This window comes from Opisthocomus hoazin, chromosome 1 (assembly GCF_030867145.1).
Source record: "Opisthocomus hoazin isolate bOpiHoa1 chromosome 1, bOpiHoa1.hap1, whole genome shotgun sequence".
NCBI lineage: Eukaryota > Metazoa > Chordata > Aves > Opisthocomiformes > Opisthocomidae > Opisthocomus > Opisthocomus hoazin.
This window is the reverse complement of record NC_134414.1, coordinates 131,832,005-131,855,932: the sequence shown is the minus strand read 5'-3', so window position 1 is coordinate 131,855,932 and position 23,928 is coordinate 131,832,005. Positions and strand designations below refer to the sequence as shown.

The following is a 23,928-nucleotide window of genomic DNA, read 5'->3' as shown; positions in this document are numbered from 1 at the left end:
GCCACAACGTGAGGCGGGAGGTGATAAACCAACGTGAGGGGCCCGGCCTGACCGAGCCGGGGCCCCTCACCGCCGGGGCCCTGCCCGCAGCCCGGCCGGGCGATGGCGCCTTCCTCCAGGGCAGCGGCAGCGCGGCCCGGCAGGGGGCGGTCTAACGCGGGCGGGGCTCGCGCCGTGACCGTTACCGGCGGGTAACGGCCGCCGAGCGGGGCGCGGCGTCGGGGAGTCCCGGGGCTCGGGTGCGGCCTCTCCGGCCATTGAACTCGGTGCTAGCTCTGCTGGAGGCAGGTGCTTAACGGCCACTTCTGTTACCAGCGTCTGAAACAAAAGTGGGGGTTCTGCCGTTTTGGGTTTGTTTTGAAGTAGACTACAACATTGTTACAACTAAACTGTCACTACATTGAATCTGCTGACACAGACCCCTGCTATCTCGGCAGCTTTTGGGTGTCAGGTACAATATTCCATGTTTTCTCGAAGACTTAAAAGCAGCTGACTAAGCAAAAATATTTCCCCTTGTCCTCTTTGGTGGTGGAGGGGGAGAAGCTGGGAAGGAGGGGTTGCTGCGCCCGGAGCTGAGGTCTGTGGTGCTGAGGGCCCCTGGAAGCACCAAGTGACCTCTGCAGTTAGCTTCAGCTCTGTGGGGAGCCGACGGAGCCGCTCCCGGTCTCAGTATTTTGAAGGATAAGGCTGTACGTTCTGAGTGTCCATCAAGCTAAAATTCCAGCTCTCAAAATACGCTTGATGAATGGAGCATTAAAAATAAAGTGGGTTTCTGTTGACTTATTTTTGAAATACTGTTTTCATGAGATGAACAGTTAGTAGGAAGTTGAAAGCACGTGTAGCAGAGAAAATGTCTCCGAGCAGTCACAAATTGAAATTGTTTTGCTTGTGTTTCATAGTCCTTTTATATTGAGTTCTTGAGAGCATTCAGCATACGAGTGACAGATGTGATGTTGAAAATAGGGTGTTTCAAAAGAATAATATAAGATATTCATTGCAAGTGAATTCTGAACTCAATGAAACATAGTTTTTAGGCTTGAAATTTGAATCTAAGAGCTATTTTAAGAACCATATGCCAAAACTGATAGGTAGCTTGGATTTTAGATAGAGTACTTGCACCTAGTTGCTCAAGAGCAATCTAAAAACAAAATGCAATGAAGGTGACATTACAAAGTTGGCTGAGACGAGTGGATTTCCTTTAAACTACAACTTAAAAGCCATTTGATAATTTTATAGCGGTACAAACCCAAACAATTTACTGCTGCAAATTAATCTTTAATCAAGTATCAGGCTTGGATGTTAAACATACAGTTTTCTTTATTTCCAGGATAGTATGAACAATGTTTTTAGCTGAGGCTAGTAATGCAAGCTTAGGGAACAATCCTAAAATGTTTTACGTGTTCCTTGACGTAGTAAGTTATGCCCTGATCTCCCAAAGATAATAATCGTCTGTAGGAGTTGAGCGTAAGTACCAAGAAAACACTCTTGCAGTGGCAGCTTGGACTGTACTGTGTAGGCCTTCTAAACTGAGCTATGCTGCCTGGAACCAAAGGAGAGCAGGAATTCCTGTAACAGGCACAGAACATCCAGCTACTGCACTACTTTGTTCTTTGGAAGATGGAAACTGCTGCTGCATCTGCACCTATATGCACATACAGCAAAACAGTTCAGAGATCTCACTGCCCAGATTTGCATGCAATTTGTGTGCACAGTAGAAACTCAGTTCATTATGAACGCCTTCTTTCTTCACTGGAGCATGTTTTTGGAGCTATTAAAACAGAAGGCTGGGACAGGATGGGACAGAATCCTTCCAGTTGTTGCCTTGTTAATACTTGTAGGGAATTACTAATTAATAAATAGGCAGGGTCACTCTCGTGAACTGACATTCAGCCTGTGAATGCTGCACTACACAAATATCGAGCCTCATCCAGCAATCTACAACAGCACATCACAAATTGTGCCCTCAACAAGTATTCCAGTCTCGGAATGCATTTAAGCAGAGCCTAATGATTACAGCTGTTCTGAAAGCACAGCTGGATTTTGCTAAGCTCTGCCCACCCTCAGCAAAAATCTTTCCATCCATTGGAGGGCTTGTGCTCTGTTCAAGAACTCTTTTTTTTACCCTCTCTGAATTAACCAGAACTTGGCTTTGGCCCTTTAAATCCTCCTCCCTATCAGCTCAGCAACCACAGAGGCAGTTTATTACTGCAAAGAAATCTAAGAATCAGTTTTGGCCAGCATTGTCTTGGAAAGTTCATTTTATTAACATGGGTTTGGTTTTATTTCAAAAATACTTTGACAAGCACTGACATTTTTGGAACCAGTAAAGCACAAGAGACTTACTCCTAAAGGCCTAAGCTTTGCATTTTTCTGCAGCGAACAATGTGGTGTGCTACTATGGTAAATTCAATTCAAGCCACTGACTGAAAGGAAGTAAGTACTGAGTGTTGTCTTTTTTCCTTCATTTTCTAAAATACATTTTGTGTGAATGCTAGTGCTTGGGGGATATACTTGCTTTTTATCTATAGTGCAGGTGACAGATATGTCAGTGCTGGCAACATAAACTTTCCTCACAAGCCTGCTTTTATTGCTCAACTTTGACTTAAAGTAACTACCTCTTGACTTTTTGCTAAGATATGCCAACAAGGGTCCCAGCTGTGTGTTTTATATAAATGTCCATCAACTGAGTTGGACTACAATAACCTAACTCACAAAGAAATACTGGGAAATATCTGAACATTTTCTTTTTCTTTTCTTTTTTTTTTTAAAAAGCAAGCTGAAAGAGAAATCCTGGTCTCTGAGCCACTTAAAAGACCCGTGTTCTGATACTCTGCATTCACTTGGGCTCTGCATGTGGTGGAAAGAATGGAAGGGCAGAAGAGAGGTAAGTCATGTGCTGGCATAAGCAGACTTGACTGCTAGATTTCTTCAGTGGTAAGTTGATTGTATTTGGTTTCAGTGTCCCTGGGGCTGTGCCATCTTCCATTCTGTCCCTTTGAAAATTGAAGAGTAAATGTGAGGCAACGTAAACATCTCCATTTCAGGGACTGTAGTGTATTATATATATGTGTTGTTGCTTCACCTCTTAACATTTGGTTTTGTTAGAAACTTGCTTTGCTCTCTGGAATTTCAATTGCAAAAATGGTCGGATGCTTCGCTTGAAGTCCCTGTGCAAGTCTATGATGTGCTGCTGTCCACTTCTTGCTTTCCTTTCAGAGAGAAGAATGCAGCAGCGTGTTGGTCTGGAAAGAGTGGCTGCTTTTTTAGTTAGCAGGAAACACATGCTGCAGATGTTTCAAAAATCTGGCTTTTAATATACCTTTGATATCTAATATGTCAAGCTGTTGGTTTTGACTCGTTCTCCCTTTAATAGGATAGGTTATGCATATCCTATATGTTGCTGTGATAGATTCCTAGGAGCTCAAGTGAACTGGCATACCTGACCCAGAAGTTCATGGTTTTAGTGCTATGGATATTTATTTAAAATAGAAACTCTTTCTTAAGTTTGCTGTGTATTTTTTTTTTTTTCATCTCAACTTCATTTCAGAGTGATTGCATAAATTGTATGACCTGTTTCTCCAGTTGCATAACCAGGTTATATAGGCCTTTCCCTACAAGAATGGAAAAGAACTGGTTAGGTTCTTTTTCTGTTTTGCTTTGGTTTGTGGGGGTTTTTTTTTAGGTTGGAGTGTTCTTGTTGGTACCATTTATTTAGTTTTTGCAAACGTGGAGTTCTCAGAAGCTGACATTCTAAAGTGTTACAATTTGGGATTGCCAAGAATATTTGTGATAACTGGCCAGATGTCTCTAAACTGAGCATAATGAACACACACCCACTTTTCTTGAAGAGGGGGGAAAAAACAAGGTGTGCGTATGATGTGTAACAGAAGGATGCTCTAGCTGCATAGCATTATTAATGGCATACGTGCTCAAATCCTAACTGGAAAGTTTCTTACCTTCCAGGAACCCCATATTGTCTTTGAGTGCCCTCATGTTGAACTCAGTTTAGTTGTTGATGAAACCCTATAAAGAATGATGTCCACATACATGCACAGACACCACAGTCATCGGTTTACTGCATGCACACAGCACTGGGAATAGAACTTAAGACCTTCGCCTCCGCAAACACAGCTGCTCATCTGGCTGTGGGCTTTGTAGCCAGCAGAGGGAACTGATAAACACTCTCACAGGGCTGCTTTATGTTTGTTTTCGTTTTTTTTTTTCCTAACCAAGAGAAGGCACTGATTCTCACTCCCTTCTGAAGAGAATCCATTACATGTCACCCCTCAACAGTTTCACCTGCCATTCAAGAAGCAACGAACTGCTATTCATCATGCTTTTTCTATAAAATATGGACTTGCATGAAGAAGTTTTTAATCATCAAAAGATGTCCCTAGGCTGCATAGTGGTATTAATCCCCTGCAGTGCAATTATGAGACATTAAATTCATTACACATCAAGACAATTACAGAAACATATCCAACATTTCAGGAGTACAAGGAGACCAAGCACAATTGTTTACTGATGTGTACAGAGAATAGGCGTAGTTATTGCACAAGACCCACAAAAGGCTTCAGAACCAGGACTTATCGTTTTAAACAGAGAGAGCTCCCCAACTTTTGCTGAAGGAGAATTCTGTTAGCGCAAAGAATAGATCTCACTTTCTGGAGGGAAAGCCACAAAAAGGCAACATCAGTTGCACAAAATTCTAGAAAGTGTAAGTGGCAAATTAAGAAACTTTTGTACAGTTAAATACAAATATTTGTTGTTTTTAATCAGATAGAACAAGCCACCTCTAATGTTTTTGTCTTTTCTTGTTCCTCACTACAATAATTCCATTGATCCATTGCTCTTTTAGAAATATGACACTAATGAAAATTAAAAATTATCTCCCTGTAGAAGCAAAGAACCCACAGCTTACAATAACTGGAAGGCCAAAGAAGTAAGGGAAAGTATACGGATATATTTAAGCTTCAGGGATTAAACTTAATTTTACCTCCCCTGAGATATATAGCAAGACGTAGAATAAGTGGGCAGAAAATTCGGCCTTGTAGATGTGCTCACAGACATATGAAAATTGTCCTACCGTCTACAGCAGATAGTGACACAACCATTAATACAACCACAACTTTTTCTAGTCCTTATCACTCCTGCTAGTTGTCAAGTTGCGTCTCACACATTCACTATTTTATCTGTGAGCAATACATGCTTAGTGGTAATTTTCTATTTAAAAGAATAAGAGAGAAGGCCTCCGTTGCTAGGGCAATTACTCTAGAAATCAAGCACTGGAATGTGGTAATTTTTTTTATTTTTTTTTGAAAATGCAGTATTTGCAAGGCCACAGGAGCAATGAGTCTGTACCCTCATAAATTAGTTCTAGGGATAAAAACTAAGGGATAGGGCCAAGCCGGTGGGTTTTTTGGGGGTTTTTGTTTGTTTTAATGAGTATGAAGTGACATCCTGTATGTTTATAGAGATGGCAAATGATAATGAATGTGGAAAAGAAAGGAAGAATATATTCTATGTGCCATACAAGATCCACGTGAATAACTTTGCTTAAGCACCACGTGTTTCTCTTTGAGCTCTTTACTGCTACTGAGTTACCAAGACTGAGTTCTTATAGTTAGATGTTGCCCATCATTTGTGGTCCATGGCAGTGGATCTCTGCTTGCTCATCCTGCCAAGAGTGGGCTGGTCTCCTTTAACCGCAGAGGGTAAGAAAGACGTGGTTATTTATTTATTTATTTACCCCCTCCAAGAATGATTTGCAAATCCTGTTAGGGGATTTGTAAAGGATTTCACAGAAGTTCAAAAGCGTTAGGAGTAAATTACCTCTCTCAGGATTTGTCACTGGAATTCTCCCTGCTGTTCAGCCCTAAAGAGTCATGCAAAGACAGATCAGCTACAAAGGGGTAGACTTTATAAGGCTGAATACAAAATGAAGCATGCGATCAAAGTGCTTGACTGGCACTCAGAAGAGCTAAATCTGACTTTCTACCACGAATTTTCACTGTGATTCTAAGCAAAACAGTCCATATACTCAGTATCAGCATGGCCAGAGGAAAACATCTCTGCATTATAGGAAGGTGGGTGAAAATAAATTTATGAAGATCAGAAAGTCTCACAAGCAGTGGCAGTGGCAGGCCTATGCACAGATAAGCAGACAGTGATGTGTTTATCCTGTGTTTCTAGGTCTAACACTTTTGACAGCAGTGGGAATTATACTAGTGGCTTAAGTAGGCATTAATGCCCTAAAGGAACACCTGAAAAACCTAAGTGCAGCTGCCAGGAGAAACGGCTGAGCATGCCTGCTTAACACTTAACTGGTCCATGGCTGAAAAATTAATATAGTCTCTTTACCTTTATTTTGTTATTTTAAAATGTTATGGTCATTACTTAAAAATTCTGAATCCCTTATTCTCCCACTGATTCACTTTTTTTTTAAATTGTGGTTGTAGCACTATTTTAAAATGACAGTATTTTTATCTTAATATCAGTATGCTTTGATCTTATAAAAAGGAGTTTCAGATCAGCACAGAAGTTAATAAATGCATTCCTAGACATCTATGTTCTCTTGGAGACCTGCTGGGTGCAGTTTCCCTTCATCCCCTTCTGCAAAGTGATGCTAAGCTGAATTATCTACTCAGCCTAAGAGAGAAACTGGTCAGAGGAGATTCTGATCTAAAATAGACACATTCCTTTGAACAGAGTTTTCTTAGTATGTCCTGCAATCCCTTTTTCAAATGCCAAAACATTACATTTCACAGCAGGCTTTAATAAAAGGTATTTTGCTATATACACATTTCCAGTGGTAGATGCATTTTAAAATGTTTTTTTCCTTGAAAATTACTGTTAGAAATTTTGATTTATCTGAAAGAGTAAAACTCTGTGTGAACTGGCTTTACTGCCAGATTGTACACCTAAATTCTGTGTGCATTAAATCATATATCTATGTTTTACCAGAGGAGTGTTTTTGGAGAGGGAAGTTTGCTATAAAAATCAGATGTTAACTAAGGAATAAAATTTTGTAGCTCACAGATAGAATGCCAGTCATGAGGAAAACCATTGGGCTCTATTCCTGTCTTCTATGGGCACTTTACATGGATTACCTGGATGCAAAAATAGTTTTACTGTAAGCCTGCTATAGAAAGCACTGTACTTTGTTTTTTAATAGTTCCATTTGTTTGGGTTTTGTTTGTTGTTGTTTTTTTTTTTTAAAGATACTTATGTAATCTTCCAGGAAAATAGCTGAAGGCAGTGTTTTCTTTGTTAGTTTCCATTAGTTACAATAGATAACATGTCAAATATAGAAAAAAATCTTAGCTACAGTATGCAGAAAAGGGCACTTTGAGGAGAGTTCTGCTGTTGTTATACAGTGCTATAGCTTAAAATATTGCAGCTAATGTCAGCTACATGTGGACATAATTCTCTTTTCTAAAAGACTTTTTAGTGGGGAAAAAACCAAAAAAGTAAATTTAGAATTGTTTGGCTATCAAGAAAAAAGTATCACTCTTTAACTGCTGGATGTATTACATAAACTACAAACAAACAATTTACAGACAGCACTCACTGCTTGCTTTGGTAGTTCATGCTTTCCCTCCTCTCTGAGCACTACAGAGAGGCATTCTAGGATTAGGATTTCTATGATGGAATTTCATTAAACAGGTGACTGTGTTAAAAGTGCACTGACTCACAGAACATGAGAAACTGGTACTAGTCACTAGTAGATTTATCGCTGTGAGGATGGATAGATGAATAGAGGGGAATGCAAATATAGTTTTGAAACCACTTTTTAATGTTTCAGCTGTTCAGTAGCTGTCTCTGAGGCACTTAACTATTCCTTCCTCTAGCATTAGAAATGCCTGCATAGGCAAACTGTAGATAAAATATAATTCAAGTTGATCTAGAAATTTCATAGAGACACAAGGTCTCTTGTTCCAAGAAACAGAACTTTGCTTGTGAAATGTGTACTTCAAGCACATTTGGTATCAGATAGTGAATTCCATCAGCCTTATCACTGTGCTTCTGTGAGGGCTTAAGTTCCATCACACTTTTTTTGAAGGCAGTGAAACCTGTGAAGATGCACTTCAGTCCAAAGATTGGCTCAATCTGGCTAGTAAATAGTAACAGTAATAAAACACAATTCTTTCCTTAAATTAGCACTAAGTTGGTTTTTTTTTTTTTCCCCAAACAGAATTTAAGAAAGCTTTAGAGTGTAGGTTTTTTGATAACTTTGACTGGACTGAGAGGGACACTACTACAAGGGCTAATACATTGTTAGAATTGGTCTGGGTATACCAATATTTTCAAAATCAGTCAGGAAGGGAGAGAAGACCTTTTCCCAGCCACACTGTGTTTCCCAGCAAGATTTGTTTTTATTTCATTGCTAACACAACAGACTGTTACTAACTTAAATGTCAGATGACACTACATTTGAAAAAAAAAAAAAGGCAGAGGGGGAGGGAAGGCAGCACCACCCAGCAAGGCAGTGCTAGAGTTCATATTAAGACTTTCTCACAAAAGCTTGTTAGAACAGAAACCTGAAGTAGCAGTAATCTTACCTTCAGTATACAAGATCCAAGGAGAGAAGATCACTGGCTCAAAACTGTGGAGAACTGAGAAAGTGCTCTGATCTGCTGCTGGTAGCATGCACTTGGCTTTTATGTGCAGGTGGGAGGAGCTGCTCCCTACAGTAGGTGGGCAGTGAGGATAGCGGGCAGACAGCCTTCAGAAGGCATTGTAAAGTAGGTTTTTGCTCTTTGGGGACAGAGAGAGGAAGAAAAAGGAAGCTGGATGGCATTTACAGGAGAAATAGTGTTGGATTTATTTGTGGTTGTTTTAAGTATTTAGTTAACTAAAGATTTTTCTACTGTATTTGTTTCTCTGAATCTGAATCTCTGATTTATTTCAGTTACCGTTATAATGCTGCTAGGTCTCACTTTGTCTTTTGGAAGGATTTTTACAGCAGTGAGATAATAATGCAAACTAGTTATCAGAAAGGCGGGTGTTTCCCTTTCTAAGAAGGAATAGCTTTGAAGAAGCAGCCGCTTGATTCTTAAGTTTTCTGCTTACTCAGGGATTGAACTTCCTTTATATTCCAAATGTCTACTAGATCTCTGCTCCGGAATCATCCTAAGTTTCTGCAGTGCTGAGCTACTCAGCTTTTCCTTGATGCAGCTGTAACATGTTCCATCTACACACTGACTTTCTAGCAGTTTAGAGCAGTTTCATTGTTCCTTGTGTCTGAGCTCTAAACAGTTTTCCCAACTGGTACTCTCAAAAGGCAAATGTAGCCAAAGAATCAAACCAGTAGGAATACGCATTCCTGGTGGTTGCTGTGTAAAATTTATTCATTGTTCATTTTAACTCACTCATTGCTTTCAGGGCACAGAAGAGTGCATGGCACAGTGTCCAGACACTGGCTCTTGCAGGTGAAACAGTTGTACCCACCTGGAATACACTAATTCTGTATTTGCCCATGTCCCTGCATGAGGCATATGGGCCTGTATTATTTACCGTAATACCTGAGTAAAACCTATGTCGTATTTGAAAGTGAGTGGAGAAAGCTGGAAAGATGGATCAGCAAGGGCAGGACAGCGATGTAAAATCAAGGGAGAGGCTGGAGTCACATCCTGATATAAAATCCAGGGAGGACCAGGCAGAAAAATGAATGAGAAGTGGAGTTTACAGAGTTGAGATAAGCAAGTTTGTAGCAAAGGTGATGGAGATGAGATATGATATATACTGCTCCTTGCACTGAAGGGCCAAATTGGTCACTGGGTAAGGAGGTATGTGTATAGAACCTGGGAACTTCCATCAATATCCTGAATTTGCTCTTGGTGTTAGACTCTTCAAATGTAGATGACTAGCTGTATGTTGATTTATTTTTTTATTTTTTTTTTTTAGCTCTTGACCCTAAACTTCAGGTGCTAAGCACCACTTCACTTCTCAGAAGTGAGTCAATACTCAGTGTAACTCCTCCGTACTCCATTGCTTGTGTCCTACTGTCCTGTTGACTCAAGAGTAGCCTTACCATTTTATACTGCTAAAAGCGAATTAAAGAAGTCTTTCTTCTTCTTTCCTTCAGGGAATTTTAAAGCACTTTACAAGTGTTAAATAAACCTACCAACCCATAAAACAGATAAAAAGTATTAGACCTATATTAACGATTATGAAAGCACCACCATGATGCAATTACATGGAAGATTACTTGATGAGACTAGAACATTAGGCACAGACTTGTGATTTTCTAGTTATGGCATCTCTTATCATTCCTAATGAGATATTTAGTAGATTCAAACTTTACCAAAATATCCATGGGAAATTTGAGTTAGGTCATCACATAGTTGAGTGGATTTCAGGGCACACTGCCAGGCTGGACAGTAAATTCAATGTCAACATACGGCAGGAAGGGTTGTCATGTTCCTGTGACTAGGAGCGATGTCCACTTCCATTTACCTTTTAAAAACAAAGTTATACTTTCAAGAGACACTTCAGTGCTCTAGCCCTCTTTGCTCCATTCTTGCCTCAAAATGTCCAGATTGGTTTGATGGTTGCCACGAGCTTCCAAGAATTGTTTGTGGTTTCAGCCTGTACTTTCCAAAATCCATATCAGGTATTTGCTTTACTTGATAGTAGGGCTACACCTGTAGTGCAGAATAGAAGTGTTAGTGGGGGAATAAATTTCATGAAAGTATCTTAGACTTGAATAGATCATTTTACCACATTTTTGGGAACCATGCAGATTTGGTCTTCAGTGAGCCTTCTATTAAATTAAATTTTTTTCAGCACACAAATTGTATTGCAGAGAAGAATTAGTAACAGAGGTGGCATCATCCTTAAAACATTTGTTAAAACTATAGCTGTACAAATGACAGGCATTTCACTCTAGGTCTTTTAAAAGGAGATAAGCCAAAATTCCTGCATTTGTTCCATAGAGGAATTAAGTGATTACTCCCAGTTTGCCCTGAATATAACTGAGCTAAGATAATGTGGCTGAATGTGTTGGTGGTGGATGCAGAAAGAATCACCCTGAAAAGATTAAGAGGTTGAACCTTTGCAAATAAGTGATGATTTATGTAGAATCACAGCAACAGCTCAGGTAGGTGGCTACCTGCTGTTCGGGGGTATTGTCAAAGGAGTAGGGTCCCCAAAGATTTAAATAGCATGGTGATGGCAGAAGATTAACTATCAAGATCAAAGTGTCAACATTTTTTCAGACACAAACCAGACAGAATTAGAGAGACATCTCCTAATACAAACCAGGAAAATACAGGTTATAGTAACCTCATGAGGTTAAGTCTTCCAAGTTTAAGCTATAATTTTAAAAATGCCATAATTAAAGAAACAGGAAGATGTTTCACCATTTTGTCGTGATGTTTGTTGACAGGAAAATATTCTGAACAGCCTACAGGTAAATTTCTGTTAACCTACACAACCCTCATGTAAATATGTCGTTGTTTTCATCTCACTTGACCGTAGGACCAAAGACAAGAATAATTCTCCATTTGACCAGTAGTATATTTTATTAACCTCTGGTTTTAGGCAACATTCTGCTTTGTCCTGCTTCCCATCATTGTAAATTCTTTCCAAAATCTTTCCAGCAAATTTGACTTTTAAAGATTTAAATGTAAGAGTGTTGTATTTTTTATAGAGTTGGGTTTTTTTTAATAGTAAAGATTCACAGACCTAGAGGGGAGAGCGAGGGGAGAGAGTGAAGTTTTCAAAGTGCTAGCTCAATTAAATGTTTTCTCTGCATGATACCAAGAATCTGCCTGATATTCCTCTCAGATTTGCACACGTAGATTAGGGACAGTCACATGGTCTGGCTACAAAACCACTGTATGCCGATCCCATGTAGGACACGAAATCAGGACGCATTTTGAAAGTGCAGAACTTACATTCTAGATGAGCATCCACCAAGGCCTGAATTTGCGTGTGGGGGGAACACATTTAAAAGATACCTGCCTACCTCAAACAATGTTTCTTCCTGTATGACAAGGTTCATTCTTTAGCACATAACCTGACAGAGGCAGAATTGAAAAAAAAAAAACAAAACTGAAAAGAATTGATACAGAACATACTGTAGCCATAACTAATGCCATTTTGGGTGCATCTTGGCAGTACTGATTGTGTTTGGTGTTGTGTCCACCAATGAAAAGGGAATTCAGTCCAAAGCTGCTAGTGTCAGATCAATCAACCCAGCCTACGATTGTTTGCTTGTTTATTTCCTACATTTACTGAATTCCTATATCTGTGTGTCAGCTCTGGAACTTCCACTGGATTTCACTAGCTGATGTCGACACCACATCAAAACAGAAAAAAGACACATACTTTTTTTTTTTTTTTAACAGAGCAACTCTTGGCAGTGTTAGCTTAAAGACTGGCTGCTTTTCTGAAAAGTGTATGATATAGCGTAAGTCAAATTGAACATAGGAAGGCTGGGAACTCACTGGCTCAGCAAAGAGGTTCTGCTAAAAACGGTGGGAGAGTCTTGATAGGCAGAAAACTGAATGTGAGCCAGTAGTAGGCAGTGGCAGCAAAGAAGGACAACAGTATCTTGGGCTGGAATAATAGGAGCACAATCAGTAGCTCCAGGAAAGTGATTATCCCCCTCTACTCAGCACTTATTAGGCCCTATTTAGAAGACTATGTCCAGTGTTGAGCCTCTCCGTGCAAGAAAGGTATCAGTGAACTGGAGTGAGTTCAGTGGAGGGCCACCATGATTGTCTTCGGGACTGGAGCACTTGTACTTTGGGGAGAGGCTGCAAGAACTGGGCTTGTTCAGCCTGGAGAACAGTTAGCTTTGGGGGCACCTGATAAACAGCAGCCTCCAGTACCTACGGGGAGGTTATTAAGAAGGTGTAGCTGGGCTCTTCACAGTGGTGGGAGGACAACAAACAACAGGCCTAAGGTGAAAGAAAGGAGGTTGTATCTGGATATAAGGAAGAACTGTTTCACTGCAAGAACAATCAGCAGTGGAGCTGTTTGTCTGGTGAGTCTGTGCAGGCTCCATCCTTGGAGTCTTTCAAAAACCAAGTGGATAAAGCCCTGAGCATCCTGGTCTGACCTCATGGCTGACCCTCCTTTATTTGATTAGAGATCTTCTGATATCCCTTATTATCCTGTAGTCCTATGTTATGGTACAAAAATATTGAGTAAGGTTTCACTCAGATGATACTGTTCAAGAGTTCAGGTTAGCTGGGTTTCCGTTCATCTGCATTTAAGAGATTGGGGCATTGGCCCAGGGGGTGATCAAAGTTGATAGTGTCCCTGTAGTCAAATCTAGAGTGTTTGTGCATTTCTGAAAAATAACCAAGATAACACATGGAAGTATTAATGTACGATTGAGAATTAAATAAGACTTGTCTTCAGTTCCACCAGAATGTGCTTGGTGGCAGTATTATGCATTCCGAGTGTGCTTTTTGAGTATTTTTCTTTTAAATAAGTTTCCTGAAAGCCTATTTAATGAAGCCAAGTGGCACACATTTTGGCTGTAATATATATTCTTTTAAATCTCTCTGCCAAAAGATTATATTGTGCTTTTTATTTTAGAAAGATAATTTGTGCTCTGTTTCAAATGAAATATAGCATCCTTGGGAAAATATATTTCTGACCAAAGGAAATATTTGGCCCAGTGACACTGAAGTTAAAAAGTGAGTGAAACAGAATTTGAACAAAAATGTTCATTTTCTCATCTGTGTCTACCACAGTGTTCTCATTCCTTATTTTATAGATTTTTGCTCACTACACAATTAATCAGTTTTAAAATGATACATTTTTTGTTGCCTTGCTTACATCATTAATAAATTAGTTCCCCTTCTGCACAAAAAAACCATATAGCAACAGAATTAAATTGTTTATCTTCATTAGTGTTCAAACTGCCTAGTATTATGAGAAAATCACTAACCCATAGGAATTTGATCCCAGACATCATGACAATTTTTTCTTCAGGACTGGGAGAAAAGTAGCTTTATTGCATATATGGTCATTGGCAAAATTATTTTTAATGGCTAATGACAGATTTTTTTTGAAACTCAAAATGGGCATAAGTTCTGGAAATAGACACGTGGAAACTTTGCAGAGAATACCTAAAACATATCTTATAGTAAGAACCCACACTTTCTTCAAATTGCACCAAATTTTAGTGTTGGAGGAGACATGATATAACTCCTGAGAATACTGTGTAAAGCAAGCAGGCCAGCTTCTGCTCTTAGTTGGATCCTGGCAAAATAGGAGTGTGAGCACAGACATGTTTGGTAATGCGCGCAGAGATTTCGGTGGAGTTGTGTTTCAATCCTTCCATCTTTTTCAGGCTTCTTACTTTGGTATAATAAATCAGAGCATGGCCTATAGAGTGTTTAGCAAGGAAAGCCTGTCTGTTCAATGCCGTTTGGAAGTGTTTCATCGATTCCATTATTTTTATTATGTATGAAGTTGCAGTCAGTCTTATTGATTTTTCGTTCACAGTTAAATGTTTCCATTACTCTCTTCTAGGGTAAACATTAAACCACGCTAACCTGTTCTTAAGAACCATAGGCTAAGTTCAAGTAAGTTAAGAGCTACCACAGTTATTTCATCATATACGTCTTTGGTTCCCTTTTGCTTTTTCCTGCAAAGTACTCAATGAACTGCTAAAAGAGCAGTGAACTCCAGAAACAAGTTCTCTGAGTTTGCATTAGCATGATTAAGAAGACATTTACGTGCTCTGTCCAGCTTGTGTCTCTGATCTTTCATAGAAAACCACTGAAATCATTACTACTGGGCAGCAGCTGGATCAAAAAAAATTCTGGTATGGATGAAAAATGCTTCTGACATTGCTGGTGAACAGATATAACACTCAAGTAAATCTCAGTGGTGGTAAGCTTTTTCATAAGCTTTTTCAAGTTTATTGCTGAGTAAGAAATTTGCTTGCCAGCACGTTGACCAGGAAAAAAGGAATACAAAATGAGCGCATCATAACACATCAGCATTTCTGCATGCATTCTCAAATTGATACTTTGATTTTTTTCTTCATGGTGTTTCATGTGGAAAAAGCTCTTTTGGGAACACTCAAAACATGAACTCGAACGAGTGAGTAGAAAATGATAATTTCTATGTATTATAGTCTGGATAAAGGCCTTTTCCTAACTGTAGAAATTTGGTTAAGTCAACTCTTTGAAGTTTATAATAATTTCTCTGTTTTTGTGAAATTGTCTCATTTTGCATAATGGATACATTCTCAGGGTGTCCTCATGTTAAAACTGGAGGAGTTAGATCAGTGTTGACTTTTTTTTTAAATAAATTCTATCTGAATCTTTAGGTAGCCTTCATTAATGCACTGTAGTGCATTCAGTAATGCTAGACAAACCAGTGATAAGAAAGTAAGTTCCCCACTTACTTAACCAAGACCTTTTGCATTTAAGATGATAACGGTAAGCTTGTTTTTCACTTGTGTTTGTTTCTCGGAGAGACTTCAATGGCAACCTACCAACCAACCTGCAGAAAGGATTTTCCTGTTTTCTTCATCTCTGATCCCCCTTTGGCCTAGATATGAAGAGGAGCTTTTGTAAAACAAAAGAATATTGCATGTGATTAATCAGAGAATTCTTCTCCTAGTGCAGACCAATTATGTTAGTGTCAGGGGGATGAAGCATCCAGAACTGTCTTATATTTGTAATAGCAGTGCGCTCCTGTTGCTGAAGAAGGAGGAGAGTAGTGCATCTGGTACAGACCCTACATTCTATTGTGGGAGATGTGTAGACTTAATGCTGTAAGTTACTGATCTAGCAACATGACTTTCTTACACTAGAATACTTTTGGACTGTTTATCAAACTGCTTATAGTCCCATTTCCATGTTAGAACTCAGTGTTGTACATTTTAAAAATTATAGAGATCTTGACATTGTTTTATTTCTGTGAGTGCTCAGTTCAGGGTTGTTTGTTTTACAGAAGTACAAGAACTCTTCTAGCTAGGATCTGTCATTCACACAGCTGCAACAGGAAAAGGCAGGCTGAACTACTGAAGCTTGAACTCTCAGCATAGCATGCTATGTGAAAGCCTTTCTGCTCCATCTATATGCAAAGGCACTTCATATCTTAAAGTACTTATTTCTATTTATGTTGGACTGGATGGAGTGTCCAAGTGTTACTTTTTCTCAAGCAGTTCAATGTTTGTATGTTACTGTTAATATTTGAATAAGCACTAAGCTGAAATAATTTCGTCCCACAGACCTCAGATGAAGTTTATGTGAATTAAAGAAGCTTTTTATTTGTTCAGTTTTGGTTGGCTTTTTTGTGTATTGTGTTTCGGTTTGTTTTTCTAAATGAACGGAATCAGCTCTCTGTAGCTCCATTAGGCTTCTCAGCAACAATTCTAGAGCAATTCTTCCCAGGGACTTTCAGAAATGAACTATCAGATGTACACAGTTGACTATGGAAGGAAGTAAACTGTTTGGCAACTCCTATCTGCATAGTTTTATCATGCAGAAAAAGTGAGGTAACTCTGAACAGAGAACCATTCAGGGAAGAGGAATTTGGTGTAAAATGCTGACAAACTTGTTATCCTGTGTTCATGTGTCTGTGCCATTGTTTATTACATTTTGCCTGATAAGATTTATCTAACCATTCCAGAGAAATTCTGGGGGTAAGTCCTTGTTCAGTTTTTGCTTTGGATTGTCAGCTGAAGTCAGAGATACTTATTTATACCATCTGATTCAGGAACAATGGGAATAGAGTTCTCACAGAATTCTCTGTACTTTTCTGGTGGCAGAGGAAATACCATGACTGCAGCCTTTCTCAGGCTTTTATGATGTGTGGTTTTGGGTGAGGAGGACATTGTCACATGTACTTTGTTAATGATTTGGAACCATCAGCTGGTTTTCTCCATAATTTTTCTTTAAGAATATTTTCATATTAATTTGTTTGCTTAGTTTATGGAAGCAAGAAAATCACGACACCGTAGTCATGTGCCGAGCTGTTGTCATATTTGCATCTTGGAAGATAAGCTGCACTGCTGGAAGACTATACAGACATTGTCATGCTCTTTCCATGCTGGAGAATTAGGATACATTTTGAAATTACAGTCAGGTTGTCTGAAGCAAATGAAACTTTTTAGTGTTTCTGTAATTATGGTAAACAAAAGAAATTAAACTGGGGTGAAGTTGCAGGCAACTTGAAGGCTAGGTAATGCACCTTGTTTGTTTGTTTGTTTTTACAGGGAGCTTAGATTTTGCACAATTTGCTTAAGGTTGTTTTAAACTTGTTGCAATTTTTTTTTTTTGTCTTACACTTTCTATTCCAGTTCTTGCTGTCAAGCTCATTTCCTCTCCCAAGCAAAAACATTTTAATTTTTCATCCCTCTATACTGCAGGTGGTGAAGTAGTACAGTAACAGCAATCACCACTGTTTGGTAACAGTTAGAAAAGGTGATTTTATTTTGTTTTTTCATGGTGTTCAGTTCAAAGCCTCATGGTGGTGAGGACCAGATTCCATCAGACCTTTCCGACCGTGTCTCTGTAGGCCAACTTTATGATTCTGGAACAGCAAATTTCAGGGTGAAGTTCATGAGAACTAGAGAAGAAGTGGACTTGATCAAAGCTTCTGACTATGGAATAATCTACAGGGAGAGACAAGAGAGAGCAAACACCAGATTGCACTCCAGAAATTCGCTGATGCTCTTATTTTTGTCATAACTTTTTTTAAAAGTTCACAGCTTTCCAAGATGACAACTTGAGGATTCAAATATGGCTGTACTTCAGAGATGGCTGGTTATTAATAATTTATTTTTCTTTTCAGAGAGCACCTTGTGCTTTTTTTTTTGATAAATAAGATTCCTATAATGGGTCTTAGCCCAGGTGCTGAAGTTGCTAAATGTTTCATATACTTTGCTAACAAATTTATGGCCCTCTCACATTAAAAAAAACCCCAAACAAACAACAAACTTGTAAAAGGGCAAATCTCGGAGAGGCAATGCGCACTGCCAATATATTCTCTGCAAGTAAAACTGGTCCAGTCAGAATTGCTGTATAATATTTAGATTCTGTAGTAATTCTGTCGAAACTCTCTAACTTCAGTATATCCATATATCAAAATGGAAGTCCTCATATGCAAATCTGAGTTCATGTTACTTCAGTATATTTTTTCCTGGACTTGAGAAGCAGGAAATAAGAGGGTCCTCGAGAGCTTCTTGTTTGACTGAAATTTGGATCTCTAGGAACGGGAACAGTGTATTCCAAGCGTCACTGACTGGTGGAGGTACTTCCAGCATACATATTAATTTACTTATTTAAAAACAAGAGGTGGGAACCAGTCACGATCTGTAGATTGGTTAGTTAGTAAAATGGGAATGCAGTTATATTTAAACTCGTCATTTAAAAATATATGCACTGTGCCACATTTCTAAAGACAATTGAGAATAAATTGTAATATGTATGAGGAAAGAATCTTGGACTTTTTTATAAGAACAAATATAAGTTTTTGAGTATTCTTTCCATATAATTATTTGATTTAGCATTGGAGGTTGTGTGTATGTATTTTTATGTAGCTGTCCTGTACTCGGTTGATGCAGAATTGCTAACAGTGAGTCATTAGAGAGGTGGCTCATAGCTCATAATTTACCTCCCCAAGTATTAAACACTCTGCTATTGTTTAGGTGAAACATTTGAATTTTTGCTCAACAACTTCTAATGAAACTGGCATTGACTGATCTGTGCACAGTAGTTAAATTGGTTCAGTGCATTCCTTTTAATCAATTATTCATTTATTGCCATTCAATTTGTTCTTAAAAATACAGGTTGAATAAAACAAAAGCATATATTCTGGATATTCAGAGAACAGAAAATTTTTTTCTTTTAAAAAAAAAGACCAATTCTGGATTTCACTGTCATATATTTGGGGTACCACCTTCTCTCTGTTCACATAACACATAGTACTTTCAGACCATGACAATTTCTGCAAAAAGGTGTCCTCCTACATATGCAAATATTCATATTCTCCACAGTGCTGACAAGGGCACCCTGCTTCTAAAAAGATGGGCACTAATAGCAAAGAATTCAGAAAACAGCAAGAAGAATGATCCAGAGATCTGTGACTTCTTACCTACAAGGAAATGTGGGAGAGATTGGGTTGTTTAGTTGAAAAAGAAAATTTAGGGGGAACATTAACAGCCTTCAGAAGTATATAAAAGGGCATTGCAAAGAGGAAGAGGCAAACAAAGTCACCATTTCAATCAACAAAGAGAGTTTGCTATAATTTGTATTTGCAGAAGGATCTCAACTAGTCTGTTTACATTGGAGCATTTGTACAGCCAACTGTAAAGACTTCTGTGTTGCATTGGGAGTTATCCAGTGTGAGAACCAGTATCAAACACTTCAGATGACTGATCATATGCTTTGAATAGTAAGTACTTAATGCCGTTGTGATTATTAAAAAAATTGCGTGCAGGCCATGAAGTGGAATATGTTCATATAAAAAGCTACTTAATTTTCAATGCAGAAAGTCTGTTGAGTGATTGATTCTGAACTAAAAGGGGCTAAGTTATTCCCATGAACTGTCCAGCCACACTCAGTATTTATTTTCACTTCTGAATAATTCAGGATTACTGTTTTCAGGCTTTTCCCTGTATTCAATTCTTATGTTTCAGTTTATTTCCCCTACTAGTACTAGCTTGCATTAATTTTGTTAAAAATCATATGGTTATTTTCTGCTGATGTTTTGTCGCCCATGTCTATATATTTCTCGCTCCTTATTGGTAAAGCTGTTAATAAAGAGTTACATGTTGCTTGCAAAAAGAAAATATATGGTAGAAATCTTTTCCAAGTTATATCTTAAGATATTTCAGAAACATTGGCCCACTTAAAATTATTTTTGTGCCACAGAAGTCAGCTAAATACCAGAACACTGGGAAGCAAATAAAATACTGTTGCAATTTTGAAATTACTCTCTTCCCTACCTTTCAGTTTCCTTCCTTTTCCTGAAACAATTTCAACACCCCCACCTCAAATCTGACTGATATCCTTAGTAAATTAATAGAATGGATGTTATGGGAGAAAATTGCTAGATTTCTAGATAAGAAGTTTGTTTCTAATGATCAGACATTGCTGCTTTTAGTATGGGAAGAAAGCAGGCTTGGTATAAAAATCGTGTGTTTTCTTAACTAATGTGAAGACTTTCAGTAGATGAATGGGATACTGCAAAACTAGGGTTTTCATGTGTGACATTAATACCCAAATTACGAGGCATGCAGATGTAAAATGAGGATTCAGGATCAGTATCAGAAAGTAGTAAACAATTAAAAAAAATCACTGCATTTGTTTCTGAAACATCAACCGATACTCTCTCATTTTGTAGAATAAAGTAAATGATAAATTGCCTCAGCTCAAAATTATTGCGTGCATGTGTGTGACTCTTTGTAGAGATGTCTTAGCAGAACAATGTAAGTTAGCCAATTTTTTTGTTTAAATGAACTGTCTGATGGTTTGTTGCTTGCTCAGTAGCAAGGTAATCAAACATTAGCAAGGGAACATTTGTGAAAAAGAAAAACTTGTTGCACCTTTATGTCATAAATTTAGACATGAGTCTAGAATATGCATCTCAATCCATGTTCAAACTTAGGGTATTTGGACGTATATTTGAAGTTATAATTGTATCTGCAGTTCAATTTCCTATTGACTTATCACTGATTCTTTGCCAGTTTATTAGGGAGAGTTGGTACCTACTCACAAGTAAATAGTTATCAAATGAAATTAGTGTAAATGCAGTTGAATAAGCAGTGATGAATCATTGAGAAGAGAGATTTGGGCCACACGTGTTTTCTGTTTCCTCTCCGTGGTGGTGGGGGAGTGTTCCTCTATGCTGCAGGGACTCAGAAGAATCACTGTGGGCTAAGGGAGGTACAGGCCTCCAGAGGCGGCTGCATGTCCAGTTCTCTGAGATTAACCCTGTTTCACAGCACCCAGTCGGTGCCTCTGCAAAGGGAATAAAGGGAGGCAAGAGGGGAGAACATTGCATGCTATAGCCTGCTCGGGATCAACAATGCTCAAAATACACATCTAGCTTATTACTGACCACGTGATGGAGACCATACTGAAAGTCACAGTTCTAGACAGTTTAACAGGCTAGAAGGGCAGTTAGTTTCTTTAACAATCCTTCCCAGAGTGGTAGAATTTTTCATACAAATCACAGGGAGAGGAAGATGGGGAATAAACAAACATATAGAAATGGAAGCAGCACGAAGTCTAGAATCTGTAGTTAAGAGACAACTGAATAAATAGCTGGTAAATCCAATGGTCCAAACATCTATTTTTTTTTTCTTGTTCTTTCTCTATCTTGCTTTCTCCTCTGTCTTCCTTTCCCTATTGTCATTGCTGTCATTTCATGAATCGCCAAGTACCTTGTGCTACCTGAGAACACAAACAAAATGTTGTGTTTGCCATTATGACACAACCTAGTTCCAAGTATTTTGAGAATGATCACTTGCCAGTGACTACAGTGAATGTTCAAAAGGTTTTGTGTTTTTTTTAATTGTGTTTGAATTAGTTGTGAACAACAGTGGAGTACAATCTGAACTAACTTCCTAAAATGTCTGAAATAGTGGTTAAATGGGGGAAAAGGAGGGAGAGGGGAAAATATCTTTAAAAAACACTGTGGAGATGTGCACCAGATCTGATCATACATGCCCAGGTGTACAAGGGAGCTTTAACTGCTGTGGAGACCTCCCAAATATCTTACTGGACATCTGGGATCAGGGGGCTTGCTGGCTTCTTTTTGTGGACTCAGCACTTGCTCATCAGAATCTGATGATTTTTGTCCGACTATTTTCAAGACGTAAATTAGACAATAAGATGTTTTTTGCCATTCCTGTTCTTAACTGATCCCAAATATGGCTATTGCAATATGGCTATCTTCCTGCAGCTTGCTCTCATAACTTTCTCATACACTTTTCTGTGCTGTGTGCAGTCTTCTTACCTGAGTAGCTATTTTTAAACTTTCTCAAAAAAAGTCAAGTTCTGTTTGCGCCTGTTAGAGAGTTGAATCTAATTCTGTAATGCCACTTGTTGCTTGGAGTCCCACTTAATCCCATGAAGTAAAAAAAAGCTGTAAGAAAGTATTTCTACTGTTATGACTGGTAGAACTTTATCAGTTTTCTCCATAGAGCTTCTAGCACACCATGCATGTATTTCTGAAGCAGATTTTGGTTTTCCCAAATGCTTTTAACTCTTCTTGATTACTTTTGTAGTCACCCAAAGATTTTGAACAACAACTAAGCGCCATAGTTCTTTTGTGGAAGAGACAACAAAGAGTTGTGATAATTTCCCTGTGACAGTGATGATTTTATGGACCACTACTATACCTTCTCTCAGTTGTCTTTTTCCTAGATAAAATCTGAGGGCCTCACCCAATACCCACTGCTGTCTGGGTGAAATATCCTGTCTGTGTGAAATATCCTGTATGTGAAGCAAAGTGCAGAGTACCTGATCCATACATAATTGCAGGCTTGTGAAATGGCCTGTGCCACGTATTCTGATTTCAGACTGAAGTTCACAGAATCACAGAATGGTAGGGGTTGGAAGGGACCTCTGTGGGTCATCTAGTCCAACCCTCCTGCCGAAGCAGGGTCACCTACAGTAGGTTGTAGAGGACCTTGTCCAGGTGGTCTTGAATATCTCCAGAGAAGGAGATTCCACAACCTCCCTGGGCAGCCTGTTCCAGTGCTCTGTCACCCTCAGAGGGAAGAAATTCTTCCTCATATTCAGACGGAACTTCCTGTGCCTCAGTTTGTTCCCATTGCCCCTTGTCCTGTCACTGGGCACCACTGAAAAGAGCTTGGCCCCATCTTCCTGACACCCACCTTTCAGAGATTTGTAAGCATTTGTAAGGTCCCCTTGCAGCCTTCTCCTCTTCAGGCTGAACAAACCCAGCTCCCTCAGCCTCTCCTCATAGGAGAGATGTTCCAGTCCCCTCACCATCCTTGTAGCCCTCCGCTGGACTCTCTCCAGTAGCTCTTCATCTTTTCTGAAGTGGGGAGCCCAGAACTGGACACAGTACTCCAGATGAGGCCTCACTAGGGCAGTGTAGAGGGGAAGGAGAACCTCCCTCGACCTGCTGGCCACACTCCTCCTAATGCATCCCAGAATGCCATTGGCCTTCTTGGCAGCCAGGGCACACTGCTGGCTCATGGTTAACCTGTCGTCCACCAGGACACCCAGGTGTGTAGAGGCTGGCCTTAAGGTAGGGTACTAGCTGACAAAACAAGCAACTGAATCAATTAATCTGGGTATAATCAGGCAGTCAGAAAGAATAGTACACTGGAAAGTTTATTATAAAAACAAACATACACAAGAATACACACATGCAAGCACTTAGTGTAAGAAAAGCCCTGGCAAGAATCTTAAATATGTGTTTATGGAATCCTTACAGTAGTGAAAATGTCACTGAAAATATAATTAAACCAATAAGTATTTATGAGAGAGAATTACATGGGCTTCTGTCCGTTTTGGGCATTTGCAGAGCTATCACAGCTGTGGTGCAGTTACACTTAGATATGGATGTTCACTGTTGAGTCTGAACCACAAGTTGAGCATGTAAGGGAGTGATATTTAGAGGCAAAATAATATTGTTAGTAAGGGGGATGATGTAATATTGTGGCACAGTTACAAAATAAACAGTGCTTTACACTTCTCTGAGCGTACCCTGGCTTCTCACTGAGCCTTGTTCTGGACAGAACCATGTGTCCCAGTTGCTGAAGGACTGGGGATAACAGGGCAGCCTTTCCCTGCTCATTTCCCAGCTGTACTGGTTTGTTCAGTTTAGCACTTGTGAACCCCTTCAACATGGGAAGCTGTAGGCCTGTAACTAGAGAACCACCTTAGGGGACTTGGACATGGTCTTTGTTTTATCCTTTTGCTATGTGTATGTTTCATCCTTTTGACATGTGTAGGAAAAAGGGCC

General features: G+C 39.1%; 1 protein-coding gene across 2 annotated transcripts in view; it reads right to left on the bottom strand.

Moving 5' to 3' along the window:
- The window catches only part of COL8A1 (collagen type VIII alpha 1 chain), a 93,708-nt gene extending 85,071 nt beyond the window's left edge, over nucleotides 1-8,637 (bottom strand). For both annotated transcript variants that reach the window (XM_075436200.1, XM_075436219.1), the window contains exon 1: nucleotides 8,562-8,637. The gene's annotated coding sequence lies outside the window, so the exon portion shown is untranslated. The remainder of the gene's footprint in view (nucleotides 1-8,561) is intronic.
- Between the last annotated feature and the right edge of the window lie 15,291 nt (nucleotides 8,638-23,928).